The sequence below is a fragment of the Erpetoichthys calabaricus genome, chromosome 7, assembly GCF_900747795.2.
Source record: "Erpetoichthys calabaricus chromosome 7, fErpCal1.3, whole genome shotgun sequence".
Classification (NCBI taxonomy): domain Eukaryota; kingdom Metazoa; phylum Chordata; class Cladistia; order Polypteriformes; family Polypteridae; genus Erpetoichthys; species Erpetoichthys calabaricus.
The window spans coordinates 140,455,379-140,480,439 of NC_041400.2; positions in this window are offsets into that span (position 1 = coordinate 140,455,379).

The window sequence follows — 25,061 nt, forward strand, 5'->3', positions numbered from 1 at the left end:
TCTGCTCTGGGGTTGATTGCGGTACTTAGCTGATTGTGCTGTCACATGCAAATCTGGGTGGATAGGTCAGCTGCCGTGTTCTCACCTCACATTGGGTGGAGAGTCACATCTGTGCCACATTAATCCAACACAAGAGGAGACTGCTCGGCAGAAGGGGATAAGGAATTACAGAGAAAAAGGAAGAGAAAGAGAGTTTAAAGAGAGGAGAATGAAGGCAGGAACAGCAGAGACCAGGTACGGGAGAATGGAGGCAGGCAGCTGGGAGGAGAGCCCTTAGGAGGAGTGTAGGGCCAACGTTCAGGGACTGAAGAGGGTCACTCCAGCTGATCAATTATAGGGGTAGTTGGAGTGACCGGATGCTCATAGGAGCTCCCGCACAAGAATGAGGAATCACTGTGAGAGACGAAGGAGCAAGGGCTCACCATGGTACACTGCTGAGAGCCCATGGTGCCAGCAGTAAGCCAAGCCAAAGAGGAAAAGTTGCTTCTGTCTGTTGGAAGGATGTCTCCTCTGAATGCAGGATTCCATCTGGGGTAAGCAGAGGAGACATCAGACATTGGAAAGGATGCACTATGGACCGAGTTTTTGGAAACATTCCCTGCTTTGGAATTTTAACCTTGTTATATTGAATTTATTTATTTTTTGGAAATTTCAATCTCCACATTTTCACTGTTTTTTATTGGATTATTTATTTATTTATTGAAGATTTAAATCACTGTACCATTTGCACTGCTTTTCTTTCAGGATTTTAATGAAAGAATTTGACACCTTTTTGCACCTACCCTTTGCTGCATGTATGTGTCATCATTTGCCCAGCTCATCTCAGTTCATGATTATCAAACAGTTTCAGGTTCAAGAGGCTCCTGGAAAAACAGGGAGCATGGAGCTGACCTGAACTGTCATAGACCATTATGAAAATCAGAGTGGAACTTCTCAAGTAAATTGTAATGTGAACCTGAATATGTGTGTGACTATGCAGGTTCTCTCCATTCTCTCATCGTCCGTCTGGGAGCCCTGAACCCAACACTGTCGGTAATGTCACCCAAATGTGCTGACATACGAGGACAAATCTCATATGAAGCCAGGGGATATTTCACAAAAAGTGCATAAGTGCTTTTATTAAAACAATAGAGTCCAAAGTGCAGTGCATCAGGTGTCAATAAATAAATCCATCATAAAACAAGTGTCCAGTGAGGATAAAAACCATCAATAAATAAATCCTTTAAAATCAGAGGTAAAAATGCAGCAGTTACAATGCAATCTCTCTCTCTCTTTATTGTCCAGCCCACCTCTGTCTCTCTTTCTCCCCGGCTCACCCATTGCTGCATCAGCCGGTGGAGACCCCACAGCCACGAGCTCCTTCTGCCAACCTCCGTCTTGGCCTCCTTACTGACATCACTGCCAGACCGTCCAAGGTCGGCTCTCCTCCCTTCATCTTTTGCACTCCCGCAGTTGCTCATCAGATCCCTCGGGAGGACACCTGCCCTGCTCACCCCACTCCTCGAACATTCAATGGGGCAAACTAGCTCCCATAGCACAACTGAATAATGCTCCCTCGCGGGGCCCCAGCTTGTTCGCCTTCCTCTTTGCAGGTGGCCAGATCCTCCTGCTTAGACTACCTTTCTCTTTTTACTTTACCTCCTTTTCCTTCACCTCAATCAATCTCTCCAATTCTAGATTTCTCCCTTCCCCGGTGTCGACCCGTATAAATACACCCCCGCGCGCCTCCATGGGCGCAGCGCCTTAATCACACACCACAGGAAGTCAATGAGGCAATCGAGAACAACCGCACCCACACGTGCAGGTGCGACTCGCTCCAACTACTTCGTTAACTCCCCGCGGTCGTGCAATCGTGCCCACAGAGAATGGTACGGCTGTACGGATTTAAAACCTGGCCTTTTTATTGGAAGCCGCGGATCCGCTATACCACACTAAGTACTTTAGAAAAGAAAGGTGCATTTAAAATGTCACTATGATCTATTATTATTAAACCTATTGCTTAGTTCTGATTTTTTCAACAATGTTTTAATAATTAAACCTTTTACAGCATTAAGAATTATGCCAGTTACTAATTAACTATTCATAATGTAATGAATGGGAGCTGCCAGAACAGCGATTGAGTTTTTCACTAGGTTTGGGGATAGTCTAAGAAAGTGTTCAAATCAGAAATTAAAATTATTAATTTATTTTCTTTTATGAAGTTAAAATTATTACGATAGTGTATATAAGGATATTTAGTTTGTTTGTGAAAATTCCACAATATTTTATTGTCTATTTTATCATTAAAGAAGTTCATAAAATTTGTTCTGTTCTAAGCAGAAGATTGCTTGTACTTAAACTATTAATCTTGAATAAAAGTCAGCAGGAAATAAAAAGCTCTTTTTATACATATCAACTCTGTCTCCCTGTATAGTTTGGAAAAGCACTTAGTGAGCACTCTTATGTACACTGTCCCTGAGCTCTGTGAAAGATGTTGACAAACACATACCCTGGCAGCTGGATCCCCAACACGTTTCCTGGCTATCAAGTTGTAGATGATGATGAACAATTGAGGATGGTACTATATTTATAGAGGTTTAAAACAAGTTTAATGCATGCCCATTTAGGAGATGCTTATTCTTTCAATTAAATCAGTCTTCAGCGGTGCATTCAAAATCTACAGTCATTTTGATCATTTAGTTTTACTTTGACACAACTGCATTTTATATACTGTTCCAATTTGAGAATTTGTAGGTGCAATATACATATATATATATATATATATATATATATATATATATATATATATATACATATATATATATATATACACGTCCTGCTTCGACAGCGCCTTCACAGTCCTGTCACACAATACAGCATCCGTTGGCCATAGAAAACTCATCACCTCAACAATGAGCTCGCTCACAGCTCCTTGCGCAGAACGTCTGCCGGCTGGGGACTGATCACTGATCTGGGGGTTATTTTAATTCAGCCAATTACCTGGCCCCCTTTGTCCCCTCACCTCCAGGACAATCCGATCCCGGCTACAGATCCTCCGCCGCAGGACCAACCTGAGGTGGAGGATTATCAGTACCTGAACAGGAAGGAACTGAGGTGGAATGACTAATGAAGTCACTTCTTGCTTGCTGTGTTTGTGTGCATTACAGTGGTATCTTCTGCTTTAATAAATATACTTGCTGTTACTGTTTGAAGGTTACTGGTCGTTCTGAAGACTGAGATTCAGCCTCGTGTTTTGGAGTGTAAGACAGCGACTCATGTGTCACTATATATTATATATATATATATATATATATATTGCATAGAGGTGAATATTATTAGATTTCAGTTACATTTGAGTTTATCATAATATTGACAAATATTCATGGGCAGCTGCTCTGCTATCTAGATGTAACTCTGTCCTTGATTTAATCTGATTGTTTAGGCAACTATGGAGTTCATTATTTAAAATGTCACTATGGTCTGTGTATTTCATAATCTTTGCACTTATACATACCTGCTTATGAAACAATTTAATTTATGTACCACATATATTTTATTTCTACTTATTATTATGCTACATTGATACATTAGTTGTGTTTCCATTTTATTATACATCCTTGACTTTTGCTTTCATTAATATGCTTGATCTCTTTGTGAGAAAAATACTTCTTGGGCTCTGCCAGAAGAAACAGTGATAAAGTTTTGATCACAGATGTTTTTTAGCATGTGAGGGAGTTCTGAAGATCGCAGTTAAACACTGATTGGTGTACTGTACCAAAATAGTATTATTTTAAAAGTATTACCACAAACTGGCATTGAGACCCCACAATGACTGGACCCTGGACATTAGAACATTATAAAACTTTTGATAAGAACAGGCCATTCAGCCAAGCAAAAGCAGTGTACTGCATGCAATCCAGTAACAAAAACCTATTAATGAAGTATATGTTCAGTTTTAATCCAGTCATTTGCTAAAGATACTTTGGAACAATGATCAGGTGGTACAGTGTCCAGTGCTCACCCAGGGGCTCAGACTGAGGATGGAAAAAGCATATGAATGTTATTTACTTCAAGAAGAACTAACATATTTTGCTGATTGAAAAAAGTATTACTGACGCATTTCCAGTATTTATGCTTAAAATGTAACAATACTTATTTAAGCTCACTTACTAATTCTGACCAATCCAGAACATGCAACCCCCATAAAGTTGGCACTATACAGAAGGAACGCCATCTCTGCACTACCACTCAGTCCTATATGTTAAAATATCTACTAATCGTTAACCTGATTAAAGTTAACTGTGTACCTATAATTTTTGTTGAATTCTTGTCAACTGATTGCAAGGTAACAGCACAATTGACCTTTCTTTTAATGACTGTCAACAGATGAACAAAGCACATGCATGCACTGCACCACCAGAATTTTGTCTTTTTTTTAACAACTCTTAGAGTTGTTAATCTTACATGCCTTATACAGCTGTTTTCTCCATTGCATGTTAATATTTGTCTCCTTATTTACCAATGGTAGAGTTTTTTCAAATTTCCTATTAATTCCAAATATTTGGATGCACCTGTCCTACATTTTATGTAAATTTTTTTAAACCTGTTCCAATGCTTCTCAACTGTCTCCTACGGCTTGTGTACTCCACTGTTTGAAAGGTTACTCAGCTAATACTTAGGCAATTAAAGTCCCCAATGACTATAACATCCTCCTCAGTATCCCCTGAATAGAAATTACTGTTTGCATTGTGTTGTCTATAACACTTTCTTAAAATCAGACCTCCATCCCTAATGGTTTCCAGCCGAATCCAGACATCCTCACTAAGAAGTGGCTCATCACCCAAATGAAGAAGACAGGCATTTAAATTCTGTTTTATATAAATGGCAACCCAGCTCCTATTTTGCCTACCTTTTCTTAAAATGTATAACTCTATATGTAATACTCATCCCCATCTTTGTCATTTATCCATAGTTCTGTTAGTAATATAATATTATAATTATGCTCAGGTACATACAACTCACTTGTTTTATTTTTGATACTCCTAGCATTCAAACAGTTTTAAAGTGTTATTAATTTTACTTTGGCGCATTAATTTTGGGCATTAAATTAAATTACTCTGCATATTTGTTACTCCAGTACTGTTAATCCATTCATATACAGTTCTAAACTTATCTTGTCCTTAACTCTCTACCCCTCCATTCCTTAGTTTAAACAATTCTCAACTAACCTACTTTCACAAATCTCCAAAACATTGGTCCCCCTCTGGTTCAAATGTAACTTGTCACAGCAGAATAGTTCCCACTACTCCATAAATGTGTACCATTCTGTCCTACACCAAGATTTGAGCCACATGTAAAGTCATCTAATCTCCTTGGTCTTACCTGGACAATCGCATTACGCCAAGTTTAGTTATTATACATCTCAATGTGAGCACGGAAACGGGGGTACGCAACACTGTTTATACATGAGGACCCTGCTGTTCTACTAAGCTCTTATAATACACTTCCTCCCCGACTGCCTGCTGTGTGTCTTTCTTTGAAGTTATTAAACTTTTCCAAAGTCTGTATTCTACTGCTGCTTGCCCTTGCTCGATGTCCCTCATTAGATGCCTGTTTATGTACCACAGAGATCCTCTCTTTACCAGTTTCAAGTCTGCCAAAAACAGTATATTTAAAAGAAATGTTTTCTCCCTTACAAATGAACATGCTGGAGTACTACTTCTGCATGATTTGGCAGCTTCTGGAGAAGGTAACAGCTGGACCATCAATATCACCTTGACTAAATGCTGCATTCATTTTAGTACATTTTTATCTTGTATTTCTGTGCAAGGTCTGATTGTGAATTTGTATACTGAAATATTCTTTAAACACATGTGAAGTATAAAATTAGACTGTTATTTGCATTGTGACTAATTTGTGGTGTTGTGGTGGTGCATTTTAATACTTAGTTTGCTTTGAAGCAGCATTGTAAGCAGAACAACTTTTCCAGTGTGTTTCCCAGAATTCAACCTGTACCAGTATGTTCCCAACCACCACCACCATTAGTGGAGGTAAATCTCCCTGCTGGGCACAGATTGCATTGGTAACAGCAGGAACAAGTCAAATGTAAATAACAACTGATCATATAATTTCATTTAGCACAGAAATACTTACATTTTGAATTTCAACTTTGTAAGTAATAATTAGATCAAATGTATGATTATGACAGTGAATCAGGGCATAAACAATCCATAAAGAACTTACCCAGTTTTAACAAGTGAGTAAAATGTTTGCCACAGGTACCAATTTCCACATCTATGTGAATAATTTACATCTAAAAGGCATCCAAATTATCTTTCTTGAACTATAAATATTCCCTGTAAATTAGTACTACAATTATGCTGGATTTTGTTTAAATATTCAATACTAGCAAAATACCCGCGCTTCGCAGCGGAGAAGTAGTGTGTTAAAGAGGGTATGAAAAAGTAAAGGAAACATTTTAAAAATAACGTAACATGATTGTCAATGTAATTGTGTTGTCATTGTTATGAGTGTTGCTGTCATATATATATACATATACACATATACACACACATATACACACATATACAGATATATTATATATACATATACACATATATTTTTTATATATATATTTTTTATATATATATATATATATATATATATATATATATATATATATATATATATATATATATATATATATATACACATACATACATACATATACACACATAGATGCACTTACAATAACATAGAAATCAATATAAACAACATTAACATCATTATCATATGAGAATATGAAGTAATATATAAGAAGCACATTTCATATAAATATAAATTATTAAACAGTAAAATCTTCTTCAATAATTTGCTACCGTGGCTTTTCGTTGGTCTGTCCAGGATTTTAAATCACATGTAGCTTGCAAACCGTTTCACGTATTGACTTGAAATGTGGTACACATATAATACGTCACGTCTGCTATCCGCTTTATGGGTGATGAATGTATTACTCTTTTTATGTTTATTTTATTTTAGAATCAACTCCTATCTGCGCACACCAGGGCGGCCGTGGGCAGATGCGTATGGTGTATTCACTCCATGTTATCGTGCATTGCGCTGTCACTGGTATTTTCATAAAAGAATTTGAACAATATATAAGAAGCGTATAAATTACTTCTTAAATGTTAATGTTTTACTGTTTAATAAAGTTACATTGAGTACTACTGCAGTGCCTTCGGGTATACCTCATTTTTTCTTTGCCCATTACATGCTTAAATGTATACATTTTTTGGTGTACCTACCCGAGAACACGCGACATATAACCGACCGTGGGAGAAGCATGGATTTTAAACACGCGTTGAGTTCATCTGCTGGTCTCCCTCGTGGAATAACTGGTAATGTTTGAGTAAAATCTACAGCGAGTAAAACGACATTACCTCCTTTTTTTTTTTTACAATCTCTGAGATCTTGCTTTTTTTGGTTCAAGGCTTCATAAGCTCTTTTATGTTCAATGTTGTACTTAATAAGTACTAATTATCCCAAACCATCATCTTTGAATGTTGCAAGACTTTCGCCTTGTATGTAGATTGGGGTAATTACATTCATTGCATTCCTAGTCTGAATCACAATCTGATTGTATGGGTGGTTACCTGGCACTGTAGGGTTGCCACCCGTCCTTTAAAATACGGAATCGTGCCGCGTTTGAGAATGAAATTGCGCGTCCCGTTTTGAATCAATACTGGACGGGATTTATCCCGTATTTTTTTTATCATTTTTTTTTTAAAGCAGCGTCTCATGCAAATCATCCCACACGCATTTTATGAAGATGCCTCCTTTCCTACTTTTGATTGGGTAATACTTGATGTCATCGTTAGTTTGATTGGTGTTTTTAACTGTCCAGTGAGGAGGGCGTGTCTTTTAAGTACAGTCTGCAAAGTGTTGGCACTGAGATGTTGCGTCAGCGCCATAGTTGAAGCCCCTAACGTTGCGGTCAGCAAGTCGGCTAACATCCGCCATGTGCCGTCTTTCAGTTGCGAGAAGCAGATCATAGAATGGTTGAAACTGTTGCCCCTAACGTTGCGCCACGGCGTGTGCTTCGTTTATACCTCGTGTCTTCTCATTAAACTTTTATCTCGCGAATATGTTATTGCAATCCGCAGCGGGAGCGTTTCTATTAACTTAATTTAAACTTACGTTTTACACCGTGCTTTGTTTCCCTTATGAACATGCTTGTATGCTTAACTTGCTCCGTTCTCAATTGTTTAATTAATTTTTTGCTCTTCGCTGTTTGCGGCTGTTCCTCCATTTCCCCCTACTTCGTTCTTTTATCTCGCGAATATGTTATTGCAATCCTTAACGGGAGCGTTTCAATAAACTGATTGAAAATAGTTTTGCATTTACCTTTTTAGTAAAAGGCGAGCTTTTAAGCCTGAGAAATCACCCCGTAAATGCACACGTTTAATTGGACATGTGTTAATATGTATGGTTACACAGTATTAAAAGACAGTGAACAACGTCAGTTACCTTTCTTCCCGCGTTTGATAAAAGGTGAGCTTTTAAGCCTGAGAAATCACCCCGTAAATGCACACGTTTAATTGCACATGTGTTAATATGTATGCTCACACAGTATTAAAAGACAGTCAAAAATTAACGTAATTTACCTTCGTTCCCGCGTGTGACTCGTGCTGTAAATGTCTTCCTTGTTTTTAGTTCACGTGATTACGTAGGAGGCGTGATGACGCGATACGTGACTCCGCCTCCTCCATTACAGTGTATGGACAAAAAATATGTTCCAGTTATGACCATTACGCTTTGAATTTCGAAATGAAACCTGCCTAACTTTTGTAAGTAAGCTGTAAGGAATGAGCCTGCCAAATTTCAGCCTGTAACCTACACGGGAAGTTGGAGAATTAGTGATGAGTCAGTCAGTGAGGGCTTTGCCTTTTATTATTATAGATATATATATATATATATATATATACACACATATATATATACACATACATATATTATATATATATATATATATATATATATATATATATATATAGCTGATTACCCAGTGGATTCGCTCACTGAGTGCAAGAGAAAAAAATAAAATGTATATATAAAATAGGTGTAATTGCCAAATTTATTTTTGCACAAATAAAGAGCACTTACAATAACATAGAAATCAATATAAACAACATTAACATTATTATCATTTGAGAATATGAAGTAATATATAAGAAGCACATTGCATATAAATATAAATTATTAAACATTAAAATGTTCTTCTATAAAACACTACCGTGGCTATTCGTTTGTCTGTCCAGGATTTTAAATCAGCTGTAGCTCGCAAACCGTTTCACCTATTGACTTGAAATTTGGTACACAGATACTACGTCACGTCTACTATTCGCTTTCCCCACACATATGAACACATATATATATATATATATATATATATATATATATATATATATATATATACACACATACATATACACACACATACACATATATACATATATATACATAGTGCGTTGCAACACGGGCTGTGATTGTTACATGGGAGGGAGACGACAAATCACAGCTTCCCGCTTTGTAATCGGGCTTGTGATTGCTGCTTTGACGGATGCCCAGATTCCACAGTATTTCCCCTTAGGAGAGGCGTTAGGCAAGTGTAATGGAATAGCGGTGCTGCAAGTTATTACTCTTTTTATCTTTATTTTATTTTATTGTAGAATCAACTCACAGCTGCGCGCACCAGTGCGTGCGTGGCGGATGCGTACGGCTGACGTTTTCATTGTCTACCACCTTCGCTAATCATTCTTGAGGCAGATTGAAGACTTAAGTGCCAGCTTAACTGAAAAATTAAAGAAAACATAGTAAGTTTTAAAAAAAATCAGTTTTAACGGGAAAAGATGCCGACGAAAGAAGAGAAACAGCGGGACGCTAGGGTCAAGAGCTGCTCATTAAGCAGCAAGCGCATCAACCTCTGAGCAAACGAATGTTAAACGTACAGAGAAAGAGGATAAATACTATGAATGGTCATGTCAAGTGTATTCACTCCACGTTATCGTGCAGTGCGCTGTTACTGGTATTTTGATAAAAGAATCTGAATAACATATAAGAAGCGTATAAATTATTAAACAGTAAAACATTAACATTTAAGAAGTAAAGATACATTGAGTACTACTGTAGTGCTTTCGGGTATAGTACATTTTTTGTTTGCCCATTACATGCATAAATGTATACATTTTTTGGTGTACCTACCCAAGAACACGCGACATGACCCGGCAGTTAAAAATTTATCGCTCCAGCAATTTTAACTCTGTTACAAAGTCATCTAATATGGTATTGCAAACGGCAGCGGGAGCGTTTCTATAAACTCAATTTAAACTTACTGTTTACACCGTGCTTTGAAGATGCATAGTATGCGACACGTGTTTCGCCGTAATTGTGGGCTCATCAGGAGTACACAGTCACTGCACTCCCTTACGGGAATCGATCCTCGGACGTAGAGGCGAAGCCCCTAACGTTGTGCCACGGCGTGAGGTTCGTTCATTTGACAGCATGTAGATCGGGGTAATTACATTGCAGGCATTTGTAGTCTGATTCACAATCTGATTGTATGGGTGGTTACCTACCAGGTAACGCTTGTGGTTGGTGAGCAAGTCGGCTAACTTCTGCCACGGTGCCCTCTTTCAGTTGCGAGAAGCAGATCATACAATGGTTGAAATAGTTTAATATATATAGCAAAATCACCACGCTTCGCAGGGGCGAATATGGTATTGCAAACGGCAGCGTTTCTATAAACTTAAAGTTACGGTTTATACCGTGCCTTGTTTCATATTCTTTTCCTACCTTATCAATTGTGTAATGTGTTTTTTGAACAGGTTTGATTAATGGAAGTGATCACTCCTGCTGCGTTCAGTCACTTCACGTGAGCCGCTCTCTTGTGTGATGTTGCGATGTCCACGGGTTTATTTAATGTTAGCTAAGACCCGGCAGTTAAAAGTTTCTCGCTACAGCAATTTTAACTCTGTTACAAAGTGCTGCAAACTCTCGTTTATACCTCGTGTCTTCTCATTAAAGTTGTATCTCGCGAATATGGCATTGCAAACGGCAGCGGGAGCGTTTCTATAAAGTTAAGGTTACGGTTTACACCGTGCTTTTTTATACCTCGTGTCTTCTCATTAAACTTATATCTCGCGAATATGGTATTGCAAACGGCAGCGGGAACGTTTCTATAAAGTTAATTTAGACTTACGGTTTACACCGTGCTTTTTTATACCTCGTGTCTTATGAAGATGCTTGTATGCGTCACTCACTCGCTTCTTATTGTTTCGCTGCCTTGTCAATTGTGTAATGAATGTTTTCTTCTGCGCTCTTTGGGGCTCCTCCTTCTTTTCTACGTACTGAGTTCACAGTCAGTTCACGTGATTACGTGGGAGGCGTGATGACGCGACACGCAACTCAGTCTCCTACGGCCATCTTGCTGCCTACCATTACAGTATATGGACAAAAAAGAGGTTCCAGTTATGACCATTACGCGTATAATTTTGAAATGAAAACTGCCTAACTTTTGTAAGTAAGCTGTAAGGAATGAGCCTGCCAAATTTCAGCCTTCCACTTACACGGGAAGTTGGAGAATTAGTGATGAGTGAGTCAGTCAGTCAGTGAGTGAGTGAGTGAGTCAGTCAGTGAGGGCTTTGCCTTTTATTATTATAGATGAACTCCTTGATGGATGTAAATTCACCTACATTTTACAAGTGATATCCAACTTAACATAAAGACTTTTTCCAATGTCCCATTCTCAACCAAAACCCGTTAATTTAAGAAGAAATGTAAAACCATTTGGTGTTGCATCAGCTAAAGGAATAGTGTGACACTTTCAAAGCCAGACTTCAGGAAGAAAACTCAGATCAGATTTTGTGCTTATTATAATACTAGTCATTTAGCCCGTTACAATAACGGGCGCTAGAACAGTAGTGCATAAACATTAGTAGGAACAGTCTATATTAAATGGCAAGGGACTTTGACCTCATTCTTTTTGTTGGTCGTATTTTTCTTTCTTTTAGCCTTTCTTTTGTTGATGTTTACTTGCTGAGCTGACCATTCTTTGTGGGCTGCCGCCGTGTATTGTGTGTCTTTAATTTTCTGTGACAGTAATACTGTCTTGTACGTCCACTGGCTTGTACGTCCGTATTTTACCTTTAATTTTCTCTGGCGGTAATACAGGTGTGCGCGTCGGTAATATGCCTTTAATCTCCTCTGACAGTAATACTGGCTTGTATGTGGCTGTAATATGTGTCACTGTATTGTGTACCTTTAATTTCCTCTCGCAGTAATACTGGTTTGTATTTCCATAAAACGCCTCTAACTTTCTCTGACAGTAATATCGCGCATCGCACCGTGCCCCGTGCATGCGCACTTCACCAGAAGCTCCGCGCATGCGCATTTCACCAGAAGACACACACACACGGATACCTGGACACACAAAGGGATTTTATTAAAGAGGATAGTTTACCAAAGTAGCTTTATTTAACATTCAGCAAACACTTAGCAAATGACACTTTAAACTTAACATTTTTCTGGTCCAGTTTTAACTTGAATTAAGTTACCACTACAGGTACCCCATGTGCAGGATCTGATTATAAACCTAGGTCTAATTAGATGCCTTGCAACCTGAATTTTGAATGCTGGCACCGAAGCACAGGTGGCAGAAAATTAAAACAGATTGTGCACACAAAATAAAAGATGACCCAAAACACAAGGGGCTGCAGGTTTAAAATTGTGGGGACAACATTAACAGATGGTACACAAAAATTGAAGGTCTGACAGCATTATTACAGTTGACTTTATGGCAGGGAAATGTGCTAATCTAAAATAAAAACGGTATTCTGGTTGGTGGAAAGAACTGCCAATCAATCGATAAATATTTGATAACAGTGGTGGCGTGCAAATTAACTGTTCATTTTTTTTAATGTACCGATATGCATTTAATAATTGAATTATGTTTATTTTAACGGACAATACTTTAACACAGGAACTGAAATCAGATTTGGAAGTAGTAATCTCCTGCAGATAAACTACATCATCTGTCCTCACAAAGTTCAGTGTATTTTTTTCCTTGTTTTGTCTGCATTTCGCCTTACTTCAGGTTTGTCAGCACTCGTGGCTGACAAAAAGCGCAGGCTGAATAAGAAAGATTCATCTGTTTTTCACATTTCAGTGTGGATGATAGACTTTTAGAAAACTATCTGAAAAGGCTAAAGTGGGCAGAAAACAAATAAATGATAATGGTGTTTTCAAATTTATTAATGACTGTAGGGACTAAGCCTGAGAGTCAGAGAAAAGTAGTCAAGGTACTTCACATTAAGGGCCATGCCCTCAATTATTGGTATTGTTTTATGTATTTTACTAGTGCCCCCAGAATCATATTTATCCGTTTGTTTGGATTAATTTTCAGTGTACTTTGAGTGTATGATCTTGTATATACATTTTGTCTCAGTCAAATAAATTCAAATACATTTTGCCTATGGTTCTCTCAGAAAACAGATTTACATTTTATTGGTTACACTTAAGCTCACACTGTATTTACCAATTTAAAAATTGAACAGATGTACCTGCAGATGTACTGCTCCTAATAACTAATTCTGTCTTTTATGCATTGCTCTTGTTTCTTTCATATCTACATTCTCTTTTCTTACTTCAGTGTAGACATTCTACTTGTTTTGGGCTCCAGTGAGAAAACAATATTGCTTTGTAAAAGTAGGGCATGAGTTACATATATAGCATCTATAGATGTCCCACATCTTGTAAGTTTCCTATTGCTACTCTGGAGAAATATTAAATGTGTTCAGATTTCATTAGCTAGAGAGCTTTGAATATTTGAATGTAGTCAAAATATCTGATGTCTTTGTTTTAAGTACATTTTAAAAGAAACTTAAATCGTTTTTTGGCATACTGAATAATAGTTTAGGATATTAAGTGATATGATTTATACACAAATGTTTAAATAACACATCATTATAAAGTTCCAAGTCCTTTAAAGCAGATTTAAACAGCTAATAATAAAACTAACTACTTTTAACACCTTGTTGAAGTTCTATACATGCGGGAATGACAATTGAAGAAAACTGTAACAGGTTGGTTGGGGATCAAGTATGGAAATGCGACAAAAAAAACACAAAACATTTTCCACACTTAGTAAAGAGATAAAACATTAAACTCAAATAAAAATTATTGGTTTCTGTAATTTTACACCTACAGTTACAGTAACTGCCTAAACAGTAAAAAAATTTGTAAGAAAAGCTTTGGGGTAGAAGGTGCAAGAAGTATTATATTGGGAGTTTACCTTTAAATGTGTTTTCTTATGTTTTTAACTAGTTTTAGATTACAGGAAAATTATTTTTTCTTTATTCCCCATTAGACGAACAGGGCTGGCTCTTCTATATAGACAATCTAGGTGGTCATCCAGGGTGTTAAACTTGTCAGGTGACAGCATTTTGATAAAGCGGACTTAGACATTGGCGCCAGGAGGGTGTGACTTCCAGGTACAAGTCGTTTGAATCTCCAAAGGGGACCCTCCCCAACTATTTGATATGTAATCCACGTATGACTCATATGACTCTCCATGGGCATCCACTCTTTTATTTGACATTCATGTATGATTAGCTTAAATCTTGAAAGGAGACCTTCCCATCCGGCTCTTCAATCTGACATCTGTGTGCAACATGCACAAAACACAAAATGGGAAACTTATGTGAAATATTATTTATAGCAATTATCTTCAAGACTCTGTGGTTTGGTGTGCCAACAATCTCAATTATGTCTAGGGTTGCAAAAAAGCTACAGTTGGCCCCAGTTACTATGGCAATAATTTTACTGTGTTTTTTGTCTACAGAAAATAAATTGTTTATTACTGTACTATGAAGCTTAGAAACCAAATGTTTGGGCTAGAAAATGATATTGGTCTTACAACATATGGGAGTTTATTAAGATAGTGATTCATTATAAAATGTATTCCAGTATCTTAAATTCAATGTGAAAATATGGACACTTGCCTTTCAACAATTGCTTATTATATTTTTTCACTGTTGCATTACTAAAAGCCACGAATACAGCTCAGAAAACATTTTAAAATCTGTATAATTGCGAATCTAGGGAAGAAACAAAAACAAGAATCTAACAATTTTAGTTTCCTGTTAAATCAAAATAATTTCACCTAGTACTATAAGTAGACATTAGTGTACATTTTTGTATATTTCACTGTTATATATCCAATTCTTCATTAAGGACTTACTGACTGAATTTCCAATAAATCTGCTGTTTAATACTTATTTTAATTAATACTTAAACCAAATATTTTACTTGCAATGACTGATATTTTATTCCATCCATCCGTGTCAAGCCCACATGACACCATTATACTTTTATTTTGAACTATTACAAATATTGGTTAAGCACTTGCAAAAGGTCTTTTGTTTATTTGCGTAGAAACAAGCTTAGCTGACATTTTAGTTTTAATATAGAATAATACCAGATATAAATTAACACGAAACCTCTGACTGATCAGAATGTCTGTCAGTTTTTTATCAATACACATTAAAATATCATGCTGGCATCTTATTAATGACATCTAAAGGAGACTCCTAAAGGAGGACTGCACTGGAAGAACTTCTCATGAAAATTAAAATGTCTTTACATGTGTGCCGCTATTTACAATATGCATATTGTGTCATTCGGAACTTTGACTTCTCAGAATGTTACAAGTAGGTGCAGTGGTAGAGATACCCCTGGCATAAAAATATTCACTAATTGTGCATTTTTCCTTTGATATGTAGCCAATGTGGTGATGGGTAAAATAAAGTTTCCAGTTATTCTCTCCACATCGTGGATTACATAATTATCTTCTACTACTCTGTTACCAGTGATCTGCATGATATATAGCTGGCATGTTTTAATTTTTACTTTTACATTCTGCACTGATTTTGTTTTCTTTATTTAAATTTGCTCAATTACCTTTGTTTTTGGTGCATTATGATAAACTATGATTTATGTCATTAATAGATAATTATGACAAAAAAAAGCATACAAGCAACCTGTTTAATGAACTTACATAGCCTTGATGATATTTATTTTTGTCAGACGTATAGCAAAAACTTGGCTCATGGCAAATGTGCATGTACTAAAGCAGAAACTGATCACTCGTAAACCTGTCAGCTAGCACAATGCAAAATGTACAGTCTTCCAAGTTCTCCTTGATTATTTAGCCATCCGGAAAATTAAATGCAGGAAGCAGACTTACCACAACAGCACACTATGGATCTTGGGCTACAGCTCTTTTAAAATTATTGTAATTTTACCTTTTGTATTTTGTTTGATGGTTTATGTCAGATTGGTATATTGACCCCTGTAGCTCAGAGAGATATTTAAACGAAAAAGTTGTTTTTTTTTTTTTTCTTAAATTAATGTTACATGATATAACATTTCCAAGAAATGTTATGGTACATTCAATTTTAATTCCATATTATCACTGTAAAGTCCATCTGATCTTACAAAAAATACAACTAAAATGATTTAATTTTTCTTTAGTTGGAGGCTGTATTGTAAACTTGTTTAATTGGCAAGGCACCCTGTAATGCTGCATGGATCAGATACAGTAAAAAAATAATGATTAATGCTCTAGACTTGTTAAAATCTTTAATTATTTAGTACAAAGTGGAAATGCCTTAGGTCCAGCTGGCTGTCCAATGGAATTTTTTAAAAAGTTGTCAGCTAAATGAACTCTGTTGAATATAGTTATGCTTGAGAAGACCAGAGAAGACAACATTTTAAAAAATACTCTATGCCACAGAATAACAAATATGTCTTTTTACAGAATAACAAAAAACCCTTTGAGTATGCACCCTATAGACAAATCCCACTACTGAATAACACGATTAAGATGCTGACTGAAGCTTTAGCTAAAAGAACAATGAAAGTGCTTTCTTCTATAACATCACAAGGTTTTGTTAAAAGAAGACTACAGCATTTTCTTCAATTATTACTTGACATAGAATATACCCCTACAGTTGTCAAGCTTACAGAGGTTCTGTTATCTGTGGATGCAGAAAAAAAGTCTAATAAACTATAATTGGGATAACTCTTTATTTTTCTACATAAATTTGGGTTTGGGCTTAACACATGATATTTTATCAAAGTAGTGTTTTCTACCCCAAAAGGTAAAACATATAATTAATTCACAATAGAATGCTGAATCAGACAGGACTATTCAGTATCACCAATGCAATTTGAAACTATTATTGAACCCCTGGCTCCCCATCTTTAGCAATGATCACAGGTAAAAGAAATCAACAGGTAAAAAAATTAAGAGAACAATCTCTCTATGTCTTTTCTTTTCTGATGACACAGTACTAATAATCATGGATGTAAACTTATCAAGCCAATGTTAATAAATCTATTGCCAGCATCTTTTGATTCAGATCTATTTTAATAAGAGCCTACACCCTCTTGCTTGTCATGGTAATTTTGATCTGTCTTTTTTTTTGATATTTGGAGTTATACTCACAAGACAATTTAAAAGTGTATTTAACTTTAATTTTTGTAATATAACAGAAACATCAGACAGGATAATAATAATAAGAAGAAATAAATGGTCATCTCTTCAGCTCTCTTTGAGTAAGTTAATTAATATTGTTAAAATGAATATCCTAGTAAAACTCTAATATTTTCTTTAGAGTACTCCGTTACATAGTAACAAATTCTTTTTAAATGTATATTTAATTGTAATCTCATTAATTTTGAAATGTAAAAAAGGATACATAATAAAAGGGAGACACTGCACTTAATTTCCAGCTCCCCTGCAATGTCGTGATTACTGACTTCTTGGTTGTCAACTTTTGCCTGTCTTTGACTATGTCATGCACATCCAGGTTCCATGTTCTCTAAATAATCTTTGAACACATAGCAGTACTCATGAAAATTATTCTGAAGTCCCTGGTAGCCAAAAAACTAACAAAAAAAAAAAAATATATATGCTCTGTCCAGTAACTGGAGCTAATTACGTATTTGAGTTTGTCTACCTTACATGTCCTTTTGGCTTCCTCTGCCCAATGCAAGCCAATAAGTAAACCTGGCTCAAAAAATTGACTACGTGTAAACACTAGTTTTTATAGTTACTCATGGCATGACATTAAAAACAAAAGCTTGTGCAGTTTATTTTTAGTAATTTTTCTAAAAGCTCAGAATACTCCAAGGCAAGTTTTTAACTTTTACTAACTTGTAAACAACCATAGTCTTTTGGGTGAGACTAGTTGAAATAATCCACCCTGGGCCTTTGCTGTCAATAAGAAAATGTCAATTTAAAAAACGATTTTCTTAGTGGCCATGCTCAGGCTTATTTGGCCTCAGCTGGTAATTGGACACCAGGTACAATTACCCAAACTATCTAAAATAGGGAGCAGGTGTATACCCTCCTTCTCTTATATTCATATTCATATTCATAAATTGTAGGCTATAAAGCTAATTTTATCTCTTTAACTTGTCAAAAGTCCAAAAAAACAGAAGTTCATCATTTTATTATTATATTATACATATATATCATATACATATACTATATATGCAGGAAAAATCCATTATAGCAAATACCAAAATGATGATATTTTCAGAATAACAAGTACTTTTTGTTGGCCCAGAAAAACATTCATACAACATAATGTTTAATAGATTTTGTTTTAACGAAACGTAAATTTCAGTATAATGAATGTTGTTTCAACAGAAAATCTCCACTAAAGATAATGTGATGCAAAAAATACTTATTGTCACACCTACACTTTGGCCGACTCTCTGGAACCCTGCAACAGGCTGTCTCTTTCATGTTAGACCACAAGAAATCTCATAGTCTTTTGGTGAAAATTCAGGTCTCAGGCAGTCTCCACGAGGCTTGGTGAGAGTGTAGGAGAGACATCATGCACATAGCCGAATTCTGAGTCAGTGCTCCCCCGAGTGTCCACGTGGGTAGTTGTGTTGTGTGCTGATACTATAGTATTTGAGTTTCATAACGCTTCTCAAAGTTTTCTTTGCAATGAACAAAAAAAGTGAGAAACGTTTACACTGAAAGAAAAATTAACAATCCTGGAAAAAGTTGATTTTCAAATAAAGAAAAATGGTAAAATCATTCAGAACTGTGCTTTCAGTACTGTCAACAATTTTGAAGGACAAAAAAAAAGACAAAGTTAAAGACCTGAACGAAAACCAATTAGAAACTTCTTTGTGTTTCTATATAAAAATGTTACATCTAATGTATCATTTTCATTCTGTATTCATACCTGTATTTCTATAAAAAATAGTTACATCTATGTTTTATTTTCAAATAAAGTATTTTTTGCAATTTGAGAACACTTTTGTTAGGCAGGAATTATCAACCTTGGGTCAGAAAGTTAGCTGTATGAAAGACAAAAAGGTGAGTCCAGGTTTCTAAGGAAAATGCAGGTACTTTATCACTGTATAGAGAAGGCAGGTACAGTCGCAAGATTTCATTCAAAATAGGAGCTGTTACTTTGTCACTCAATTACACAAGATAGAGGTCGCGACACAGGCAATCACACTGCTTTAGGTCCCATCTTCAGAGTAGAAGAACACCAGTGGCCAGGAGAGTGTGGGAAAGAGCAGTTCCAAACCCGGTGTTAAATGTTCTAAACTTTGTGAGACAAACACATAATGGGGTAAGCTTGATCCTGCACAGGACAACCAGTTATTTTGCCTGTGGTTTACCATTTACCAGATACAGCAGAGCAGCTACGGAGCCATCCTTGTACCCCTGCCACTAGAGATGTCAAATCGCCGGCAACCTGGTCACAATAGTATATGTATTTTCCCCATATTCATTATCATGAATCTTCCATTATAACAAAATATTTGTATGGTCCCATGAATTTTGTTACAACAGGATTCCACCTGTACAAGTAAGAGATATTTCAGTTCTACAATTTAAGAAAACAGAAAAATCACTTGAGTATACTCACAAGCTATACAGTATTAACCAAATGAAACTTATTGACATTTTGTTTTAACTCAGCTCATTCTTTCAAAGCTACTATCAGTCTGAGTCTTATCTGGCACTCACTACCAGTAATCTCGGTTGTAGGGTTTATACACTTTAAACACAGTAGTAAGGAACATTGAACAGCGAAGCCAGTCCATTACAGGACATACTAACGTTAAGTCATACTGTAGCAATTTAGAGAGATAATCTAAAAGACATGTACTTTAACAAATAGTAATCAAGCTGAGATTTAAGCTCATTGTCCTGAAGCTGAATAGCAGCACTCATCATATATGTATTTTTACAAAAAGTATTTTATTTTTTGTTTTTTTATAAAGTCATTAACACAAGCACAATTTCCTACAAATTAAAAAAAAACTTATTGTTGCATATAATTTAATCAGATATTCAACAGTGTTACTGAAAACAGAAACTTGGAAACATTGAAATGTTGACTCTGAATGGATTTTTTCTGTAACAGTTTTATTTTGTGTGTTTTGCTAACTCTTGGGGCGTCATGCACTGATGATATCCTCTGGATTGCTGAAGGGTGTTGTTGCTATGTGGACTAATGCACATGATTGAAAATGGAAAGGTGTCATCTTGTATTTAATAGTAAAGTCAATCCCTGCTTCCTGAGAAATTTAAATATGTTCATGGAAAAGACTTAGAAATATATTTTTATAATGTCAGAAGTTTGGCAAAGATCAATGATTTGCTTCCTGAATACAATTAAACAATATTAAAGAGAATTTAACAAAATGAATATAAATCTGCAATAGGAAACAATGAATTGCCAATCCAAAAGAAACGTCTAAATGTCACACTGTGAAAATTCACTTTCTTTTGGCCTCCGCAGAGTTAAGATTGCCAGTATATAATCCAGTGGGAAAGAACACATACTTGATTTCATTAGCATTGCATTCCATTTTGAATACATATGAATGAATTCCCTCATGTACTGAAACTATCCTCACTTATTCTCTTTCATTGGAAAGCTAAAAAAATCTAGGTCAGTATATTCTTCACAAATTAAAATAAAAGAACTCCTATTTTTTGTGTTATGTCTTATGTTTTGCGTAGTTTCTCTTAATCTACACTATGTTTTACCTGATTCAAAGTGAAATGTTTTTACTTTTAAAAGATTTTGTTAACAGATTAACTTTTTTTGTTTCAGAAGAAATGCTTAGTTTTAATATACAATGGATAACTGCCAATGCTTCCTCAGCTGTTATTGTTACTGCTTCCTCAACCAAACCCAAGCCTTTTTCTCTTCATATAAATTAAACATGGATGGCCCCATTTCCAAGCACCGCATTTCCGCCACATACTGCCTCCACCGCACTTCAGTTTGTGGCTTGGTTGCGCTTAGTGTGGAGTTTGCATGTACTGTATCTACCGGGTTCTCATGGAATCCTCCCTAATTCTAAAGACATGTTGTCCAGTGTAAAGTGCATATCTGGGTGTGTTCAGGGCTATTACTGCTCATAAATTAATAAGGAAGAATACAAACAATGGATATTGTCTATATTTACCAAAAGCTAATATTTCCTATTAAACAATTATTTTGTATATATAATATCCAAATAGTTTTATGTCACAAAAAAACTTTTCATTTGAATATCTTTCTAGCCATCTAAGCTTACGTTTTCTTAGCCCACTTTAATGAATAAGCCATTAGAGTGATTCATTAATGAAAAACATTTTTAGTTACAATGGCTAAGAATCTCTTATCAGTCGGTCAGTGTAACAATCAAGGGGCACAGTAAAATCACCAGTGTTACATTAACACATTGAGTATATTTAATGGATATTTCTGCAATCTCTACATATTCACTTTTTAATTTACGTTTGTGCTGTTTCTACATATTAACTTTTAGGGATTACTTTAATAGTAAGAGAGTTAATAAACAGTGGCATTTTTTCAGTGTAGGTTTATACATAGATATATAATCTTCAGGATAACTAGATAATATAATTGTACAGTTAAAATGGACCTTTCATTCAATGATAACAGAACAGTTCAATTCAAAGAATTGAAGTGCTGACTCTGTTATCAAACATAGCCCACTGAGAAATGGCCACAATCAGAACATATTGCAGATAAGAAAGTCTGCCCTTCCCATTTTAGTGAGTTTGGGTTGAAGAAAAAGTGAGATGAGAAGAGAGATTTTCTGTATTTTAAAAGTAGTAAACTTTCTTGCTTATGAATTATTTGTTTTACAGATCCCAAAATATTGCTAAAGACTGTTTTATTTTTTTCAGTAGTTGTCACATTACAGATTAAACACATTTTGTTTAAATACATGTATTTAAATATTTTTAGTTTAGTTTTTGTATTTAACTCAATCTTCAATTCCTTTTTTAGCATTTTATGCATCATGCTAGTTCAATATAAATCTGTTTTCTAACCTGCTTATCCAGTTCTGTGTTGTGAAGAGCCAGTATGTAGTAGAGGTGCTAGCAAGACAGGAACCAACCCATAATGGGCCCCACTACATCACAAGGCACACTGACGGGCACACACCCACACCTCCTTATACTCTATCAGAGTGGGCACTTAATCAGACAGCTGTAGCGGAAAAAGCAAAGTGCAAGGAGGAAAACCCAGGCAGACATGAAAAGAACAAGCAGACTTCAAAGTGAGTTTGAAGCAATTGCAGGACTAGCACTACCTTGTCATTAACAATTAATAGTATGGTGATTTTATATTTAAAATACAATCCCCCACTTTACATCCAAACACAGTGTATCTATCACATTTTATTTTGTATGACTTAATCAGTATACTTTTGAATGCATAGAGAATATATATTGGCTATTATCTGAATATATACTGTATATATATTTAGTAAAAGCTTTGGGATTATAGTCCATAAAAATCAAGAGACTTCCATGAGAAATCTCTTAGAAACCCCAGATTGCATTTATTAGCCATTCCTTCTTAAGCTGACTCTATCATATTATAAAGACTGCAGGATCAAAATTAAAGTGAAATGAATTAATATTAAATATCAAGGGAGACGTTAACCTGAAAGGTGACTCTACTGTACTGAAATATATTTATATTCCATGGAATCTTTTTGAAAAAATATCTTGTGTCTTCTTGTAGTATTCTATGTGAATATATAGATTAAGAAATCATAACTCTCATCAGTACCCCCTATAAAAAATATATAATTTTGCCAGTAATTGTTAAATTTGAATTATATTTTGCATAAATCTCAATATCCACTCTCTACCTAACTCCATCCTGGGTTTTAATCTGAGCATTTCAAATGCATTGCTTGATGCTAGTGGTAGATTATTACAATTATAAAATTAAAGTTTTTCGCTTAAATGGTATATTTACTCTAAGAGTCTCAACAACTCAAATTTCTGCCTGTGGCTTTCTAATTGTCATCAATTATTTCCTGGATTGTTGGGTTTCCTGAAGGTTGCAGAAAGATAGCAATAGAAGAGTTATTATTATTAACAAAGAGCTATAAAAATAGAAATCCTTAGCTATTTACTAGGCGTTATAATAGGTTATCCTTTTTATTGCACATTCACAATGCTTCAACAATACAAAAACCTATATAATTATATATATATATATATATATATATATATATATATGGAAAAGCGGTTAAAGGTTATTTCTATTCTGAAAGAAAAGAAGGTAGAAGACATAACATGTTGGCTGTGTAGCATTCATCAGATGTGCAACCGAAAAGGAAAAGGAAGATAAAATACAATATATAGGATTGGAAGGAAGGAACAAAGGTTGGGTAGATGAAAGGAGAAAAGGTGAGAGGACAACAAACTATGCCTTGATATCAACTAGGAAGCTGGTCATAGACTATAGAAAGCAGGAGGCAGGCCACACTCTCACCTACTTCTGTGAAGATTCACCTGTAAATTTCTTACCACCATCACTGACAGACTGAAATTGGTAAAAGAGATTTAGACTATAATGAAGAAGACTAACAAATGCCTTTATTCCCATAAACTTCTGAGGGAAGCATAGATGTGTCCATTGTTACACACATGTGATTGGGAAGCAGCTAAAGGGCCTGAATAATAGTAATTCCATGCCAGACCAGGGGGTGGCAAGGTGCACTGACTTTCTTTCTCATTCCCTTGCAAACCATCCATGGGAAATCCTGCACTGTTGAGGCACCTCTGATGACGTTACTTCCAGTCCCAGTGCCTCTGATGACGCCACTTCTGGTTCTGGTGCATCAGATGACGTCACTTCTGCTTCCGGTGCCTTTGATGATGTTACTTCCGGTTCCGGTCACGATGACGTCACTTCCTGTCTCGGCAAATAAAGCCACCATCTTTGATAATCTGCCTGTTCTGTTTTGGACTCAGACCTTTAAACAACTGCTAAGAATTACCCATTTGCAGCCAGGGAATAATACACAGGTGGCTGCCCCAAACCTTTCTTGATGTCTTTTGCTCGTTCTTATGACACCATCTATACCCACCACCTCCTATTAGTTAATATTGGAAGTGTGCCATGACTCACTGCATCTTAGTACAACACCTGCACAGTACTCCAAGGTACTTAAACGATTGGTGAAGTCAGCTCAAAAGCTTCTACCCACCAATTGTAAGGTTCCTGAATAGTCAATAATAAGAAGTCAAATATTGCAATACATTTTGTATTTATTTGTATATGTAGTTGTGATATAGCAGGTCCGTGGCTCTGAAAGAATGTTTTTTAAATAATCCATTGGCTGTGTCAGTCTCCGTGGGTGTGCTCGCGCAGCTGCAGAGAGTTGATGAGGTAATTGGGGCAAGACGCACCTGCACGTGAGGGTGCAATCTTTTTTAATTGCTTCATCGGCTTCCTGTGGTGTGTGATTGAGATGCTGTGCCCAGTATGGGCTGGCACAGAAAAGGGAAGATACTGGAAAGAAACAAAAGAAGAGAAAGACTTGTAGATCGAGTGTGCGGCATGGGGCAAAGAGAAAGAGAAAAGGATGAGCCAGCCAGCTGAAGAGAGAGAGAGGTCAGCGCAGTGAGATGTCTCATGTCGGAGCGAGGGATCAGTGCT